The sequence below is a fragment of the Ambystoma mexicanum genome, chromosome 7q, assembly GCF_040938575.1.
Source record: "Ambystoma mexicanum isolate Mex_15411 chromosome 7q, UKY_AmexF1_1, whole genome shotgun sequence".
Lineage (NCBI taxonomy): Eukaryota > Metazoa > Chordata > Amphibia > Caudata > Ambystomatidae > Ambystoma > Ambystoma mexicanum.
The window spans coordinates 1,137,548,058-1,137,566,966 of NC_090941.1; positions in this window are offsets into that span (position 1 = coordinate 1,137,548,058).

Below are 18,909 nucleotides of genomic sequence, written 5' to 3' on the forward strand. Positions count from 1 at the left end.
GCAGGCCAACTGGCTGAACATTGCAGTTTTGAATTTCAGATGTCTTGAAACCTCATAGAAATACAGCTTCAAGCTTGTAAGTGCTTACCTATTGAGGTTGAAGTTCTGTTAACTAAACAACAGCTCTGGAAGTGTATGTTATAATATTTAGAGAATAATTGCATTTGAGCATCGGGTGCTCACCTAACAGGAGTTCTTTCTATTTTTCTTTAGTTAGTAAGTGCTTCCATGTTAGGTGAGCAATTGTTGCAATATCTCCACTACAGAAAACCATCTCTCTATACTTTCAAAATCTTCACCAAGCAAGCTCAGAAAAGAGCGGGAAAAATGTGGGAGGAGCTACTTAATGGTTTGGTGCCTTCAGGGCCTTTCAAGGGATAAAAAGGCGAGCACTTCTTCCACAGTGCCCATAACAGTAACAGCCTCAGACAAGAACAGGGATGCAGACCCATTGGCTGAACATTGCAGTTTTGAATTTCAGATGTCTTGAAACCTCATAGAAATACAGCTTCATGGTTATAAGTGCTTACCTTTTGAGGTTGAAGTTCTGTGAACTAAACAGCAACTTTGGAAGTGTATGTTATAATATTTAGGATGGATTGCATTTGAACATCAGGTGCTCACCTAACAGGAGTTCTTTCTATTTTTCTTTAGTTAGTAAGTGCTTCCATGTTAGGTGAGCAATTGTTGCAATATCCCCACTACAGAAAACCATCTCTCTATACTTTCAAAATCTTCACCAAGCAAGCTCAGAAAAGAGCGGGAAAAATGTGGGAGGAGCTACTTAATGGTTTGGTGCCTTGAGGGCCTTTCAAGGGATAAAAAGGTGGGCACTTCTTCCACAGTGCCCATAGCAGGAACGGCCTCGGATGAGAACAGTGATGCAGGCCAACTGGCTGAACATTGCAGTTTTGAATTTCAGATGTCTTGAAACCTCATAGAAATACAGCTTCAAGCTTGTAAGTGCTTACCTATTGAGGTTGAAGTTCTGTTAACTAAACAACAGCTCTGGAAGTGTATGTTATAATATTTAGAGAATAATTGCATTTGCGCATCAGGTGCTCACCTAACAGGAGTTCTTTCTATTTTTCTTTAGTTAGTAAGTGCTTCCATGTTAGGTGAGCAATTGTTGCAATATCTCTACTACAGAAAACCATCTCTCTATACTTTCAAAATCTTCACCAAGCAAGCTCAGAAAAGAGCGGGACAAATGTGGGAGGAGCTACTTAATGGTTTGGTGCCTTGAGGGCCTTTCAAGGGATAAAAAGGTGGGCACTTCTTCCACAGTGCCCATAGCAGGAACGGCCTCGGATGAGAACAGTGATGCAGGCCAACTGGCTGAACATTGCAGTTTTGAATTTCAGATGTCTTGAAACCTCATAGAAATACAGCTTCAAGCTTGTAAGTGCTTACCTATTGAGGTTGAAGTTCTGTTAACTAAACAACAGCTCTGGAAGTGTATGTTATAATATTTAGATAATAATTGCATTTGAGCATCAGGTGCTCACCTAACAGGAGTTCTTTCTATTTTTCTTTAGTTAGTAAGTGCTTCCATGTTAGGTGAGCAATTGTTACAATATCTCCACTACAGAAAACCATCTCTCTATACTTTCAAAATCTTCACCAAGCAAGCTCAGAAAAGAGCGGGAAAAATGTGGGAGGAGCTACTTAATGGTTTGGTGCCTTCAGGGCCTTTCAAGGGATAAAAAGGTGGGCACTTCTTCCACAGTGCCCATAGCAGGAACGGCCTCGGATGAGAACAGTGATGCAGGCCAACTGGCTGAACATTGCAGTTTTGAATTTCAGATGTCTTGAAACCTCATAGAAATACAGCTTCAAGCTTGTAAGTGCTTACCTATTGAGGTTGAAGTTCTGTTAACTAAACAACAGCTCTGGAAGTGTATGTTATAATATTTAGAGAATAATTGCATTTGAGCATCAGGTGCTCACCTAACAGGAGTTCTTTCTATTTTTCTTTAGTTAGTAAGTGCTTCCATGTTAGGTGAGCAATTGTTGCAATATCTCCACTGCAGAAAACCACCCCTCTATACTTTTAAAATCTTCACCAAGCAAGCTCAGAAAAGAACGGGAAAAATGTGGGAGGAGCTACTTAATGGTTTGGTGCCTTCAGGGCCTTTCAAGGGATAAAAAGGCGAGCACTTATTCCACAGTGCCCATACCAGAAACAGCCTCTGACAAGAACAGGGATGCAGACCCTTTGGCTGAACATTGCAGTTTTGAATTTCAGATGCCTTGAAACCTCATAGAAATACAGCTTCAAGCTTGTAAGTGCTTACCTTTTGAGTTTGAAGTTCTGTGAAATAAACAACAACTCTGGAAGTACATGGTATAATATTTAGGGATGGATTGCATTTGAGCATCAGGTGTTCACCTAACAGGAGTTCTTTCTATTTTTCTTTAGTTAGTAAGTGCTTCCATGTTAGGTGAGCAATTGTTGCAATATCCCCACTACAGAAAACCATCTCTCTATACTTTCAAAATCTTCACCAAGCAACCTCAGAAAAGAGCGGGAAAAATGTGGGAGGAGCTACTTAATGGTCTGGTGCCTTGAGGGCCTTTCAAGGGATAAAAAGGTGGGCCCTTCTCCACAGTGCCCATAGCAGGAACGGCCTCGGATGACAACAGTGATGCAGGCCAACTGGCTGAACATTGCAGTTTTGAATTTCAGATGTCTTGAAACCTCATAGAAATACAGCTTCATGGTTATAAGTGCTTACCTTTTGAGTTTGAAGTTCTGTGAAATAAACAACAACTCTGGAAGTACATGGTATACTATTTAGGGATGGATTGCATTTGAGCATCAGGTGTTCACCTAACAGGAGTTCTTTCTATTTTTCTTTAGTTAGTAAGTGCTTCTATGTTAGGTGAGCAATTGTTGCACTATCCCCACTACAGAAAACCATCTCTCTATACTTTCAAAATCTTCACCAAGCAAGCTCGGAAAAGAGCGGGAAAAATGTGGGAGGAGCTACTTAATGGTTTGGTGCCTTGAGGGCCTTTCAAGGGATAAAAAGGTGGGCACTTCTTCCACAGTGCCCATACCAGAAACAGCCTCTGACAAGAACAGGGATGCAGACCCTTTGGCTGAACATTGCAGTTTTGAATTTCAGATGCCTTGAAACCTCATAGAAATACAGCTTCAAGCTTGTAAGTGCTTACCTTTTGAGTTTGAAGTTCTGTGAAATAAACAACAACTCTGTTAACTAAACAACAGCTCTGGAAGTGTATGTTATAATATTTAGAGAATAATTGCATTTGAGCATCAGGTGCTCACCTAACAGGAGTTCTTTCTATTTTTCTTTAGTTAGTAAGTGCTTCCATGTTAGGTGAGCAATTGTTGCAATATCCCCACTACAGAAAACCATCTCTCTATACTTTTAAAATCTTCACCAATCAAGCTCAGAAAAGAGCGGGAAAAATGTGGGAGGAGCTACTTAATGTTTTGGTGCCTTCAGGGCCTTTCAAGGGATAAAAAGGCGAGCACTTCCTCCACAGTGCCCATAACAGGAACAGCCTCAGACAAGAACAGGGATGCAGACCCACTGGCTGAACATTGCAGTTTTGAATTTCAGATGTCTTGGAACCTCACAGAAATACAGCTTCAAGGTTGGCACCTGCGTTTTATATATGTGTAAGTGCTTCCCTTTTGAGGTTGAAGTTCTGTGAACTAAACAGCAATTTTGGAAGTGTATGTTATAATATTTAGGATGGATTGCATTTGAACATCAGGTGCTCACCTAACAGGAGTTATTTCTATTTTTCTTTAGTTAGTAAGTGCTTCCATGTTAGGTGAGCAATTGTTGCAATATCTCCACTACAGAAAACCATCTCTCTATACTTTCAAAATCTTCACCAAGCAAGCTCAGAAAAGAGCGGGAAAAATGTGGGAGGAGCTTCTTAATGGTTTGGTGCCTTCAGGGACTTTCAAGGGATAAAAAGGCTAGAACTTCTTCCACAGTGCCCATACCAGGAACAGCCTCAGACAAGAACAGGGATGCAGACCCTTTGGCTGAACATTGCAGTTTTGAATTTCAGATGTCTTGAAACCTCATAGAAATACAGCTTCAAGCTTGTAAGTGCTTACCTTTTGAGTTTGAAGTTCTGTGAAATAAACAACAACTCTGGAAGTACATGGTATAATATTTAGGGATGGATTACATTTGAGCATCAGGTGTTCACCTAACAGGAGTTCTTTCTATTTTTCTTTAGTTAGTAAGTGCTTCCATGTTAGGTGAGCAATTGTTGCAATATCCCCACTACAGAAAACCATCTCTCTATACTTTCAAAATCTTCACCAAGCAAGCTCAGAAAGAGCGGGAAAAATGTGGGAGGAGCTACTTAATGGTTTGGTGCCTTCAGGGCCTTTCAAGGGATAAAAAGGCGAGCACTTCTTCCACATTGCCCATAACAGGAACAGCCTCAGACAAGAACGGGGATGCAGACCCATTGGCTGAACATTGCAGTTTTGAATTTCAGATGTCTTGAAACCTCATAGAAATACAGCTTCATGGTTATAAGTGCTTACCTTTTGAGGTTGAAGTTGTGTGAACTAAACAGCAACTTTGGAAGTGTATGTTATAATATTTAGGATGGATTGCATTTGAACATCAGGTGCTCACCTAACAGGAGTTCTTTCTATTTTTCTTTAGTAAGTAAGTGCTTCCATGTTAGGTGAGCAATTGTTGCAATATCCCCACTACAGAAAACCATCTCTCTATACTTTCAAAATCTTCACCAAGCAAGCTCAGAAAAGAGCGGGAAAAATGTGGGAGGAGCTACTTAATGGTTTGGTGCCTTGAGGGCCTTTCAAGGGATAAAAAGGTGGGCACTTCTTCCACAGTGCCCATAGCAGGAACGGCCTCGGATGAGAACAGTGATGCAGGCCAACTGGCTGAACATTGCAGTTTTGAATTTCAGATGTCTTGAAACCTCATAGAAATACAGCTTCAAGCTTGTAAGTGCTTACCTATTGAGGTTGAAGTTCTGTTAACTAAACAACAGCTCTGGAAGTGTATGTTATAATATTTAGAGAATAATTGCATTTGAGCATCAGGTGCTCACCTAACAGGAGTTCTTTCTATTTTTCTTTAGTTAGTAAGTGCTTCCATGTTAGGTGAGCAATTGTTGCAATATCTCTACTACAGAAAACCATCTCTCTATACTTTCAAAATCTTCACCAAGCAAGCTCAGAAAAGAGCGGGACAAATGTGGGAGGAGCTACTTAATGGTTTGGTGCCTTGAGGGCCTTTCAAGGGATAAAAAGGTGGGCACTTCTTCCACAGTGCCCATAGCAGGAACGGCCTCGGATGAGAACAGTGATGCAGGCCAACTGGCTGAACATTGCAGTTTTGAATTTCAGATGTCTTGAAACCTCATAGAAATACAGCTTCAAGCTTGTAAGTGCTTACCTATTGAGGTTGAAGTTCTGTTAACTAAACAACAGCTCTGGAAGTGTATGTTATAATATTTAGAGAATAATTGCATTTGAGCATCAGGTGCTCACCTAACAGGAGTTCTTTCTATTTTTCTTTAGTTAGTAAGTGCTTCCATGTTAGGTGAGCAATTGTTGCAATATCTCCACTACAGAAAACCATCTCTCTATACTTTCAAAATCTTCACCAAGCAAGCTCAGAAAAGAGCGGGAAAAATGTGGGAGGAGCTACTTAATGGTTTGGTGCCTTCAGGGCCTTTCAAGGGATAAAAAGGCGAGCACTTATTCCACAGTGCCCATACCAGAAACAGCCTCTGACAAGAACAGGGATGCAGACCCTTTGGCTGAACATTGCAGTTTTGAATTTCAGATGCCTTGAAACCTCATAGAAATACAGCTTCAAGCTTGTAAGTGCTTACCTTTTGAGTTTGAAGTTCTGTGAAATAAACAACAACTCTGGAAGTACATGGTATAATATTTAGGGATGGATTGCATTTGAGCATCAGGTGTTCACCTAACAGGAGTTCTTTCTATTTTTCTTTAGTTAGTAAGTGCTTCCATGTTAGGTGAGCAATTGTTGCAATATCCCCACTACAGAAAACCATCTCTCTATACTTTCAAAATCTTCACCAAGCAACCTCAGAAAAGAGCGGGAAAAATGTGGGAGGAGCTACTTAATGGTCTGGTGCCTTGAGGGCCTTTCAAGGGATAAAAAGGTGGGCCCTTCTCCACAGTGCCCATAGCAGGAACGGCCTCGGATGACAACAGTGATGCAGGCCAACTGGCTGAACATTGCAGTTTTGAATTTCAGATGTCTTGAAACCTCATAGAAATACAGCTTCATGGTTATAAGTGCTTACCTTTTGAGTTTGAAGTTCTGTGAAATAAACAACAACTCTGGAAGTACATGGTATACTATTTAGGGATGGATTGCATTTGAGCATCAGGTGTTCACCTAACAGGAGTTCTTTCTATTTTTCTTTAGTTAGTAAGTGCTTCTATGTTAGGTGAGCAATTTTTGCACTATCCCCACTACAGAAAACCATCTCTCTATACTTTCAAAATCTTCACCAAGCAAGCTCGGAAAAGAGCGGGAAAAATGTGGGAGGAGCTACTTAATGGTTTGGTGCCTTGAGGGCCTTTCAAGGGATAAAAAGGTGGGCACTTCTTCCACAGTGCCCATACCAGAAACAGCCTCTGACAAGAACAGGGATGCAGACCCTTTGGCTGAACATTGCAGTTTTGAATTTCAGATGCCTTGAAACCTCATAGAAATACAGCTTCAAGCTTGTAAGTGCTTACCTTTTGAGTTTGAAGTTCTGTGAAATAAACAACAATTCTGTTAACTAAACAACAGCTCTGGAAGTGTATGTTATAATATTTAGAGAATAATTGCATTTGAGCATCAGGTGCTCACCTAACAGGAGTTCTTTCTAATTTTCTTTAGTTAGTAAGTGCTTCCATGTTAGGTGAGCAATTGTTGCAATATCCCCACTACAGAAAACCATCTCTCTATACTTTTAAAATCTTCACCAATCAAGCTCAGAAAAGAGCGGGAAAAATGTGGGAGGAGCTACTTAATGTTTTGGTGCCTTCAGGGCCTTTCAAGGGATAAAAAGGCGAGCACTTCTTCCACAGTGCCCATAACAGGAACAGCCTCAGACAAGAACAGGGATGCAGACCCACTGGCTGAACATTGCAGTTTTGAATTTCAGATGTCTTGAAACCTCATAGAAATACAGCTTCATGGTTATAAGTGCTTACCTTTTGAGGTTGAAGTTGTGTGAACTAAACAGCAACTTTGGAAGTGTATGTTATAATATTTAGGATGGATTGCATTTGAACATCAGGTGCTCACCTAACAGGAGTTCTTTCTATTTTTCTTTAGTTAGTAAGTGCTTCCATGTTAGGTGAGCAATTGTTGCAATATCCCCACTACAGAAAACCATCTCTCTATACTTTCAAAATCTTCACCAAGCAAGCTCAGAAAAGAGCGGGAAAAATGTGGGAGGAGCTACTTAATGGTTTGGTGCCTTGAGGGCCTTTCAAGGGATAAAAAGGTGGGCACTTCTTCCACAGTGCCCATAGCAGGAACGGCCTCGGATGAGAACAGTGATGCAGGCCAACTGGCTGAACATTGCAGTTTTGAATTTCAGATGTCTTGAAACCTCATAGAAATACAGCTTCAAGCTTGTAAGTGCTTACCTATTGAGGTTGAAGTTCTGTTAACTAAACAACAGCTCTGGAAGTGTATGTTATAATATTTAGAGAATAATTGCATTTGAGCATCAGGTGCTCACCTAACAGGAGTTCTTTCTATTTTTCTTTAGTTAGTAAATGCTTCCATGTTAGGTGAGCAATTGTTGCAATATCTCTACTACAGAAAACCATCTCTCTATACTTTCAAAATCTTCACCAAGCAAGCTCAGAAAAGAGCGGGACAAATGTGGGAGGAGCTACTTAATGGTTTGGTGCCTTGAGGGCCTTTCAAGGGATAAAAAGGTGGGCACTTCTTCCACAGTGCCCATAGCAGGAACGGCCTCGGATGAGAACAGTGATGCAGGCCAACTGGCTGAACATTGCAGTTTTGAATTTCAGATGTCTTGAAACCTCATAGAAATACAGCTTCAAGCTTGTAAGTGCTTACCTATTGAGGTTGAAGTTCTGTTAACTAAACAACAGCTCTGGAAGTGTATGTTATAAAATTTAGAGAATAATTGCATTTGAGCATCAGGTGCTCACCTAACAGGAGTTCTTTCTATTTTTCTTTAGTTAGTAAGTGCTTCCATGTTAGGTGAGCAATTGTTGCAATATCTCCACTACAGAAAACCATCTCTCTATACTTTCAAAATCTTCACCAAGCAAGCTCAGAAAAGAGCGGGAAAAATGTGGGAGGAGCTACTTAATGGTTTGGTGCCTTCAGGGCCTTTCAAGGGATAAAAAGGTGGGCACTTCTTCCACAGTGCCCATAGCAGGAACGGCCTCGGATGAGAACAGTGATGCAGGCCAACTGGCTGAACATTGCAGTTTTGAATTTCAGATGTCTTGAAACCTCATAGAAATACAGCTTCAAGCTTGTAAGTGCTTACCTATTGAGGTTGAAGTTCTGTTAACTAAACAACAGCTCTGGAAGTGTATGTTATAATATTTAGAGAATAATTGCATTTGAGCATCGGGTGCTCACCTAACAGGAGTTCTTTCTATTTTTCTTTAGTTAGTAAGTGCTTCCATGTTAGGTGAGCAATTGTTGCAATATCTCCACTACAGAAAACCATCTCTCTATACTTTCAAAATCTTCACCAAGCAAGCTCAGAAAAGAGCGGGAAAAATGTGGGAGGAGCTACTTAATGGTTTGGTGCCTTCAGGGCCTTTCAAGGGATAAAAAGGCGAGCACTTCTTCCACAGTGCCCATAACAGTAACAGCCTCAGACAAGAACAGGGATGCAGACCCATTGGCTGAACATTGCAGTTTTGAATTTCAGATGTCTTGAAACCTCATAGAAATACAGCTTCATGGTTATAAGTGCTTACCTTTTGAGGTTGAAGTTCTGTGAACTAAACAGCAACTTTGGAAGTGTATGTTATAATATTTAGGATGGATTGCATTTGCGCATCAGGTGCTCACCTAACAGGAGTTCTTTCTATTTTTCTTTAGTTAGTAAGTGCTTCCATGTTAGGTGAGCAATTGTTGCAATATCTCTACTACAGAAAACCATCTCTCTATACTTTCAAAATCTTCACCAAGCAAGCTCAGAAAAGAGCGGGACAAATGTGGGAGGAGCTACTTAATGGTTTGGTGCCTTGAGGGCCTTTCAAGGGATAAAAAGGTGGGCACTTCTTCCACAGTGCCCATAGCAGGAACGGCCTCGGATGAGAACAGTGATGCAGGCCAACTGGCTGAACATTGCAGTTTTGAATTTCAGATGTCTTGAAACCTCATAGAAATACAGCTTCAAGCTTGTAAGTGCTTACCTATTGAGGTTGAAGTTCTGTTAACTAAACAACAGCTCTGGAAGTGTATGTTATAATATTTAGAGAATAATTGCATTTGAGCATCAGGTGCTCACCTAACAGGAGTTCTTTCTATTTTTCTTTAGTTAGTAAGTGCTTCCATGTTAGGTGAGCAATTGTTGCAATATCTCCACTACAGAAAACCATCTCTCTATACTTTCAAAATCTTCACCAAGCAAGCTCAGAAAAGAGCGGGAAAAATGTGGGAGGAGCTACTTAATGGTTTGGTGCCTTCAGGGCCTTTCAAGGGATAAAAAGGTGGGCACTTCTTCCACAGTGCCCATAGCAGGAACGGCCTCGGATGAGAACAGTGATGCAGGCCAACTGGCTGAACATTGCAGTTTTGAATTTCAGATGTCTTGAAACCTCGTAGAAATACAGCTTCAAGCTTGTAAGTGCTTACCTATTGAGGTTGAAGTTCTGTTAACTAAACAACAGCTCTGGAAGTGTATGTTATAATATTTAGAGAATAATTGCATTTGAGCATCGGGTGCTCACCTAACAGGAGTTCTTTCTACTTTTCTTTAGTTAGTAAGTGCTTCCATGTTAGGTGAGCAATTGTTGCAATATCTCCACTACAGAAAACCATCTCTCTATACTTTCAAAATCTTCACCAAGCAAGCTCAGAAAAGAGCGGGAAAAATGTGGGAGGAGCTACTTAATGGTTTGGTGCCTTCAGGGCCTTTCAAGGGATAAAAAGGCGAGCACTTCTTCCACAGTGCCCATAACAGTAACAGCCTCAGACAAGAACAGGGATGCAGACCCATTGGCTAAACATTGCAGTTTTGAATTTCAGATGTCTTGAAACCTCATAGAAATACAGCTTCATGGTTATAAGTGCTTACCTTTTGAGGTTGAAGTTCTGTGAACTAAACAGCAACTTTGGAAGTGTATGTTATAATATTTAGGATGGATTGCATTTGAACATCAGGTGCTCACCTAACAGGAGTTCTTTCTATTTTTCTTTAGTTAGTAAGTGCTTCCATGTTAGGTGAGCAATTGTTGCAATATCCCCACTACAGAAAACCATCTCTCTATACTTTCAAAATCTTCACCAAGCAAGCTCAGAAAAGAGCGGGAAAAATGTGGGAGGAGCTACTTAATGGTTTGGTGCATTGAGGGCCTTTCAAGGGATAAAAAGGTGGGCACTTCTTCCACAGTGCCCATAGCAGGAACGGCCTCGGATGAGAACAGTGATGCAGGCCAACTGGCTGAACATTGCAGTTTTGAATTTCAGATGTCTTGAAACCTCATAGAAATACAGCTTCAAGCTTGTAAGTGCTTACCTATTGAGGTTGAAGTTCTGTTAACTAAACAACAGCTCTGGAAGTGTATGTTATAATATTTAGAGAATAATTGCATTTGCGCATCAGGTGCTCACCTAACAGGAGTTCTTTCTATTTTTCTTTAGTTAGTAAGTGCTTCCATGTTAGGTGAGCAATTGTTGCAATATCTCTACTACAGAAAACCATCTCTCTATACTTTCAAAATCTTCACCAAGCAAGCTCAGAAAAGAGCGGGACAAATGTGGGAGGAGCTACTTAATGGTTTGGTGCCTTGAGGGCCTTTCAAGGGATAAAAAGGTGGGCACTTCTTCCACAGTGCCCATAGCAGGAACGGCCTCGGATGAGAACAGTGATGCAGGCCAACTGGCTGAACATTGCAGTTTTGAATTTCAGATGTCTTGAAACCTCATAGAAATACAGCTTCAAGCTTGTAAGTGCTTACCTATTGAGGTTGAAGTTCTGTTAACTAAACAACAGCTCTGGAAGTGTATGTTATAATATTTAGATAATAATTGCATTTGAGCATCAGGTGCTCACCTAACAGGAGTTCTTTCTATTTTTCTTTAGTTAGTAGGTGCTTCCATGTTAGGTGAGCAATTGTTACAATATCTCCACTACAGAAAACCATCTCTCTATACTTTCAAAATCTTCACCAAGCAAGCTCAGAAAAGAGCGGGAAAAATGTGGGAGGAGCTACTTAATGGTTTGGTGCCTTCAGGGCCTTTCAAGGGATAAAAAGGTGGGCACTTCTTCCACAGTGCCCATAGCAGGAACGGCCTCGGATGAGAACAGTGATGCAGGCCAACTGGCTGAACATTGCAGTTTTGAATTTCAGATGTCTTGAAACCTCATAGAAATACAGCTTCAAGCTTGTAAGTGCTTACCTATTGAGGTTGAAGTTCTGTTAACTAAACAACAGCTCTGGAAGTGTATGTTATAATATTTAGAGAATAATTGCATTTGAGCATCAGGTGCTCACCTAACAGGAGTTCTTTCTATTTTTCTTTAGTTAGTAAGTGCTTCCATGTTAGGTGAGCAATTGTTGCAATATCTCCACTGCAGAAAACCATCCCTCTATACTTTTAAAATCTTCACCAAGCAAGCTCAGAAAAGAGCGGGAAAAATGTGGGAGGAGCTACGTAATGGTTTGGTGCCTTCAGGGCCTTTCAAGGGATAAAAAGGCGAGCACTTATTCCACAGTGCCCATACCAGAAACAGCCTCTGACAAGAACAGGGATGCAGACCCTTTGGCTGAACATTGCAGTTTTGAATTTCAGATGCCTTGAAACCTCATAGAAATACAGCTTCAAGCTTGTAAGTGCTTACCTTTTGAGTTTGAAGTTCTGTGAAATAAACAACAACTCTGGAAGTACATGGTATAATATTTAGGGATGGATTGCATTTGAGCATCAGGTGTTCACCTAACAGGAGTTCTTTCTATTTTTCTTTAGTTAGTAAGTGTTTCCATGTTAGGTGAGCAATTGTTGCAATATCCCCACTACAGAAAACCATCTCTCTATACTTTCAAAATCTTCACCAAGCAACCTCAGAAAAGAGCGGGAAAAATGTGGGAGGAGCTACTTAATGGTCTGGTGCCTTGAGGGCCTTTCAAGGGATAAAAAGGTGGGCCCTTCTCCACAGTGCCCATAGCAGGAACGGCCTCGGATGACAACAGTGATGCAGGCCAACTGGCTGAACATTGCAGTTTTGAATTTCAGATGTCTTGAAACCTCATAGAAATACAGCTTCATGGTTATAAGTGCTTACCTTTTGAGTTTGAAGTTCTGTGAAATAAACAACAACTCTGGAAGTACATGGTATACTATTTAGGGATGGATTGCATTTGAGCATCAGGTGTTCACCTAACAGGAGTTCTTTCTATTTTTCTTTAGTTAGTAAGTGCTTCTATGTTAGGTGAGCAATTTTTGCACTATCCCCACTACAGAAAACCATCTCTCTATACTTTCAAAATCTTCACCAAGCAAGCTCGGAAAAGAGCGGGAAAAATGTGGGAGGAGCTACTTAATGGTTTGGTGCCTTGAGGGCCTTTCAAGGGATAAAAAGGTGGGCACTTCTTCCACAGTGCCCATACCAGAAACAGCCTCTGACAAGAACAGGGATGCAGACCCTTTGGCTGAACATTGCAGTTTTGAATTTCAGATGCCTTGAAACCTCATAGAAATACAGCTTCAAGCTTGTAAGTGCTTACCTTTTGAGTTTGAAGTTCTGTGAAATAAACAACAATTCTGTTAACTAAACAACAGCTCTGGAAGTGTATGTTATAATATTTAGAGAATAATTGCATTTGAGCATCAGGTGCTCACCTAACAGGAGTTCTTTCTATTTTTCTTTAGTTAGTAAGTGCTTCCATGTTAGGTGAGCAATTGTTGCAATATCCCCACTACAGAAAACCATCTCTCTATACTTTTAAAATCTTCACCAATCAAGCTCAGAAAAGAGCGGGAAAAATGTGGGAGGAGCTACTTAATGTTTTGGTGCCTTCAGGGCCTTTCAAGGGATAAAAAGGCGAGCACTTCTTCCACAGTGCCCATAACAGTAACAGCCTCAGACAAGAACAGGGATGCAGACCCATTGGCTGAACATTGCAGTTTTGAATTTCAGATGTCTTGAAACCTCATAGAAATACAGCTTCATGGTTATAAGTGCTTACCTTTTGAGGTTGAAGTTCTGTGAACTAAACAGCAACTTTGGAAGTGTATGTTATAATATTTAGGATGGATTGCATTTGCGCATCAGGTGCTCACCTAACAGGAGTTCTTTCTATTTTTCTTTAGTTAGTAAGTGCTTCCATGTTAGGTGAGCAATTGTTGCAATATCTCTACTACAGAAAACCATCTCTCTATACTTTCAAAATCTTCACCAAGCAAGCTCAGAAAAGAGCGGGACAAATGTGGGAGGAGCTACTTAATGGTTTGGTGCCTTGAGGGCCTTTCAAGGGATAAAAAGGTGGGCACTTCTTCCACAGTGCCCATAGCAGGAACGGCCTCGGATGAGAACAGTGATGCAGGCCAACTGGCTGAACATTGCAGTTTTGAATTTCAGATGTCTTGAAACCTCATAGAAATACAGCTTCAAGCTTGTAAGTGCTTACCTATTGAGGTTGAAGTTCTGTTAACTAAACAACAGCTCTGGAAGTGTATGTTATAATATTTAGAGAATAATTGCATTTGAGCATCAGGTGCTCACCTAACAGGAGTTCTTTCTATTTTTCTTTAGTTAGTAAGTGCTTCCATGTTAGGTGAGCAATTGTTGCAATATCTCCACTACAGAAAACCATCTCTCTATACTTTCAAAATCTTCACCAAGCAAGCTCAGAAAAGAGCGGGAAAAATGTGGGAGGAGCTACTTAATGGTTTGGTGCCTTCAGGGCCTTTCAAGGGATAAAAAGGTGGGCACTTCTTCCACAGTGCCCATAGCAGGAACGGCCTCGGATGAGAACAGTGATGCAGGCCAACTGGCTGAACATTGCAGTTTTGAATTTCAGATGTCTTGAAACCTCGTAGAAATACAGCTTCAAGCTTGTAAGTGCTTACCTATTGAGGTTGAAGTTCTGTTAACTAAACAACAGCTCTGGAAGTGTATGTTATAATATTTAGAGAATAATTGCATTTGAGCATCGGGTGCTCACCTAACAGGAGTTCTTTCTACTTTTCTTTAGTTAGTAAGTGCTTCCATGTTAGGTGAGCAATTGTTGCAATATCTCCACTACAGAAAACCATCTCTCTATACTTTCAAAATCTTCACCAAGCAAGCTCAGAAAAGAGCGGGAAAAATGTGGGAGGAGCTACTTAATGGTTTGGTGCCTTCAGGGCCTTTCAAGGGATAAAAAGGCGAGCACTTCTTCCACAGTGCCCATAACAGTAACAGCCTCAGACAAGAACAGGGATGCAGACCCATTGGCTAAACATTGCAGTTTTGAATTTCAGATGTCTTGAAACCTCATAGAAATACAGCTTCATGGTTATAAGTGCTTACCTTTTGAGGTTGAAGTTCTGTGAACTAAACAGCAACTTTGGAAGTGTATGTTATAATATTTAGGATGGATTGCATTTGAACATCAGGTGCTCACCTAACAGGAGTTCTTTCTATTTTTCTTTAGTTAGTAAGTGCTTCCATGTTAGGTGAGCAATTGTTGCAATATCCCCACTACAGAAAACCATCTCTCTATACTTTCAAAATCTTCACCAAGCAAGCTCAGAAAAGAGCGGGAAAAATGTGGGAGGAGCTACTTAATGGTTTGGTGCCTTGAGGGCCTTTCAAGGGATAAAAAGGTGGGCACTTCTTCCACAGTGCCCATAGCAGGAACGGCCTCGGATGAGAACAGTGATGCAGGCCAACTGGCTGAACATTGCAGTTTTGAATTTCAGATGTCTTGAAACCTCATAGAAATACAGCTTCAAGCTTGTAAGTGCTTACCTATTGAGGTTGAAGTTCTGTTAACTAAACAACAGCTCTGGAAGTGTATGTTATAATATTTAGAGAATAATTGCATTTGCGCATCAGGTGCTCACCTAACAGGAGTTCTTTCTATTTTTCTTTAGTTAGTAAGTGCTTCCATGTTAGGTGAGCAATTGTTGCAATATCTCTACTACAGAAAACCATCTCTCTATACTTTCAAAATCTTCACCAAGCAAGCTCAGAAAAGAGCGGGACAAATGTGGGAGGAGCTACTTAATGGTTTGGTGCCTTGAGGGCCTTTCAAGGGATAAAAAGGTGGGCACTTCTTCCACAGTGCCCATAGCAGGAACGGCCTCGGATGAGAACAGTGATGCAGGCCAACTGGCTGAACATTGCAGTTTTGAATTTCAGATGTCTTGAAACCTCATAGAAATACAGCTTCAAGCTTGTAAGTGCTTACCTATTGAGGTTGAAGTTCTGTTAACTAAACAACAGCTCTGGAAGTGTATGTTATAATATTTAGATAATAATTGCATTTGAGCATCAGGTGCTCACCTAACAGGAGTTCTTTCTATTTTTCTTTAGTTAGTAGGTGCTTCCATGTTAGGTGAGCAATTGTTACAATATCTCCACTACAGAAAACCATCTCTCTATACTTTCAAAATCTTCACCAAGCAAGCTCAGAAAAGAGCGGGAAAAATGTGGGAGGAGCTACTTAATGGTTTGGTGCCTTCAGGGCCTTTCAAGGGATAAAAAGGTGGGCACTTCTTCCACAGTGCCCATAGCAGGAACGGCCTCGGATGAGAACAGTGATGCAGGCCAACTGGCTGAACATTGCAGTTTTGAATTTCAGATGTCTTGAAACCTCATAGAAATACAGCTTCAAGCTTGTAAGTGCTTACCTATTGAGGTTGAAGTTCTGTTAACTAAACAACAGCTCTGGAAGTGTATGTTATAATATTTAGAGAATAATTGCATTTGAGCATCAGGTGCTCACCTAACAGGAGTTCTTTCTATTTTTCTTTAGTTAGTAAGTGCTTCCATGTTAGGTGAGCAATTGTTGCAATATCTCCACTGCAGAAAACCATCCCTCTATACTTTTAAAATCTTCACCAAGCAAGCTCAGAAAAGAGCGGGAAAAATGTGGGAGGAGCTACGTAATGGTTTGGTGCCTTCAGGGCCTTTCAAGGGATAAAAAGGCGAGCACTTATTCCACAGTGCCCATACCAGAAACAGCCTCTGACAAGAACAGGGATGCAGACCCTTTGGCTGAACATTGCAGTTTTGAATTTCAGATGCCTTGAAACCTCATAGAAATACAGCTTCAAGCTTGTAAGTGCTTACCTTTTGAGTTTGAAGTTCTGTGAAATAAACAACAACTCTGGAAGTACATGGTATAATATTTAGGGATGGATTGCATTTGAGCATCAGGTGTTCACCTAACAGGAGTTCTTTCTATTTTTCTTTAGTTAGTAAGTGCTTCCATGTTAGGTGAGCAATTGTTGCAATATCCCCACTACAGAAAACCATCTCTCTATACTTTCAAAATCTTCACCAAGCAACCTCAGAAAAGAGCGGGAAAAATGTGGGAGGAGCTACTTAATGGTCTGGTGCCTTGAGGGCCTTTCAAGGGATAAAAAGGTGGGCCCTTCTCCACAGTGCCCATAGCAGGAACGGCCTCGGATGACAACAGTGATGCAGGCCAACTGGCTGAACATTGCAGTTTTGAATTTCAGATGTCTTGAAACCTCATAGAAATACAGCTTCATGGTTATAAGTGCTTACCTTTTGAGTTTGAAGTTCTGTGAAATAAACAACAACTCTGGAAGTACATGGTATACTATTTAGGGATGGATTGCATTTGAGCATCAGGTGTTCACCTAACAGGAGTTCTTTCTATTTTTCTTTAGTTAGTAAGTGCTTCTATGTTAGGTGAGCAATTTTTGCACTATCCCCACTACAGAAAACCATCTCTCTATACTTTCAAAATCTTCACCAAGCAAGCTCGGAAAAGAGCGGGAAAAATGTGGGAGGAGCTACTTAATGGTTTGGTGCCTTGAGGGCCTTTCAAGGGATAAAAAGGTGGGCACTTCTTCCACAGTGCCCATACCAGAAACAGCCTCTGACAAGAACAGGGATGCAGACCCTTTGGCTGAACATTGCAGTTTTGAATTTCAGATGCCTTGAAACCTCATAGAAATACAGCTTCAAGCTTGTAAGTGCTTACCTTTTGAGTTTGAAGTTCTGTGAAATAAACAACAATTCTGTTAACTAAACAACAGCTCTGGAAGTGTATGTTATAATATTTAGAGAATAATTGCATTTGAGCATCAGGTGCTCACCTAACAGGAGTTCTTTCTATTTTTCTTTAGTTAGTAAGTGCTTCCATGTTAGGTGAGCAATTGTTGCAATATCCCCACTACAGAAAACCATCTCTCTATACTTTTAAAATCTTCACCAATCAAGCTCAGAAAAGAGCGGGAAAAATGTGGGAGGAGCTACTTAATGTTTTGGTGCCTTCAGGGCCTTTCAAGGGATAAAAAGGCGAGCACTTCTTCCACAGTGCCCATAACAGGAACAGCCTCAGACAAGAACAGGGATGCAGACCCACTGGCTGAACATTGCAGTTTTGAATTTCAGATGTCTTGAAACCTCATAGAAATACAGCTTCATGGTTATAAGTGCTTACCTTTTGAGGTTGAAGTTGTGTGAACTAAACAGCAACTTTGGAAGTGTATGTTATAATATTTAGGATGGATTGCATTTGAACATCAGGTGCTCACCTAACAGGAGTTCTTTCTATTTTTCTTTAGTTAGTAAGTGCTTCCATGTTAGGTGAGCAATTGTTGCAATATCCCCACTACAGAAAACCATCTCTCTATACTTTCAAAATCTTCACCAAGCAAGCTCAGAAAAGAGCGGGAAAAATGTGGGAGGAGCTACTTAATGGTTTGGTGCCTTGAGGGCCTTTCAAGGGATAAAAAGGTGGGCACTTCTTCCACAGTGCCCATAGCAGGAACGGCCTCGGATGAGAACAGTGATGCAGGCCAACTGGCTGAACATTGCAGTTTTGAATTTCAGATGTCTTGAAACCTCATAGAAATACAGCTTCAAGCTTGTAAGTGCTTACCTATTGAGGTTGAAGTTCTGTTAACTAAACAACAGCTCTGGAAGTGTATGTTATAATATTTAGAGAATAATTGCATTTGAGCATCGGGTGCTCACCTAACAGGAGTTCTTTCTATTTTTCTTTAGTTAGTAAGTGCTTCCATGTTAGGTGAGCAATTGTTGCAATATCTCTACTACAGAAAACCATCTCTCTATACTTTCAAAATCTTCACCAAGCAAGCTCAGAAAAGAGCGGGACAAATGTGGGAGGAGCTACTTAATGGTTTGGTGCCTTGAGGGCCTTTCAAGGGATAAAAAGGTGGGCACTTCTTCCACAGTGCCCATAGCAGGAACGGCCTCGGATGAGAACAGTGATGCAGGCCAACTGGCTGAACATTGCAGTTTTGAATTTCAGATGTCTTGAAACCTCATAGAAATACAGCTTCAAGCTTGTAAGTGCTTACCTATTGAGGTTGAAGTTCTGTTAACTAAACAACAGCTCTGGAAGTGTATGTTATAATATTTAGAGAATAATTGCATTTGAGCATCAGGTGCTCACCTAACAGGAGTTCTTTCTATTTTTCTTTAGTTAGTAAGTGCTTCCATGTTAGGTGAGCAATTGTTGCAATATCT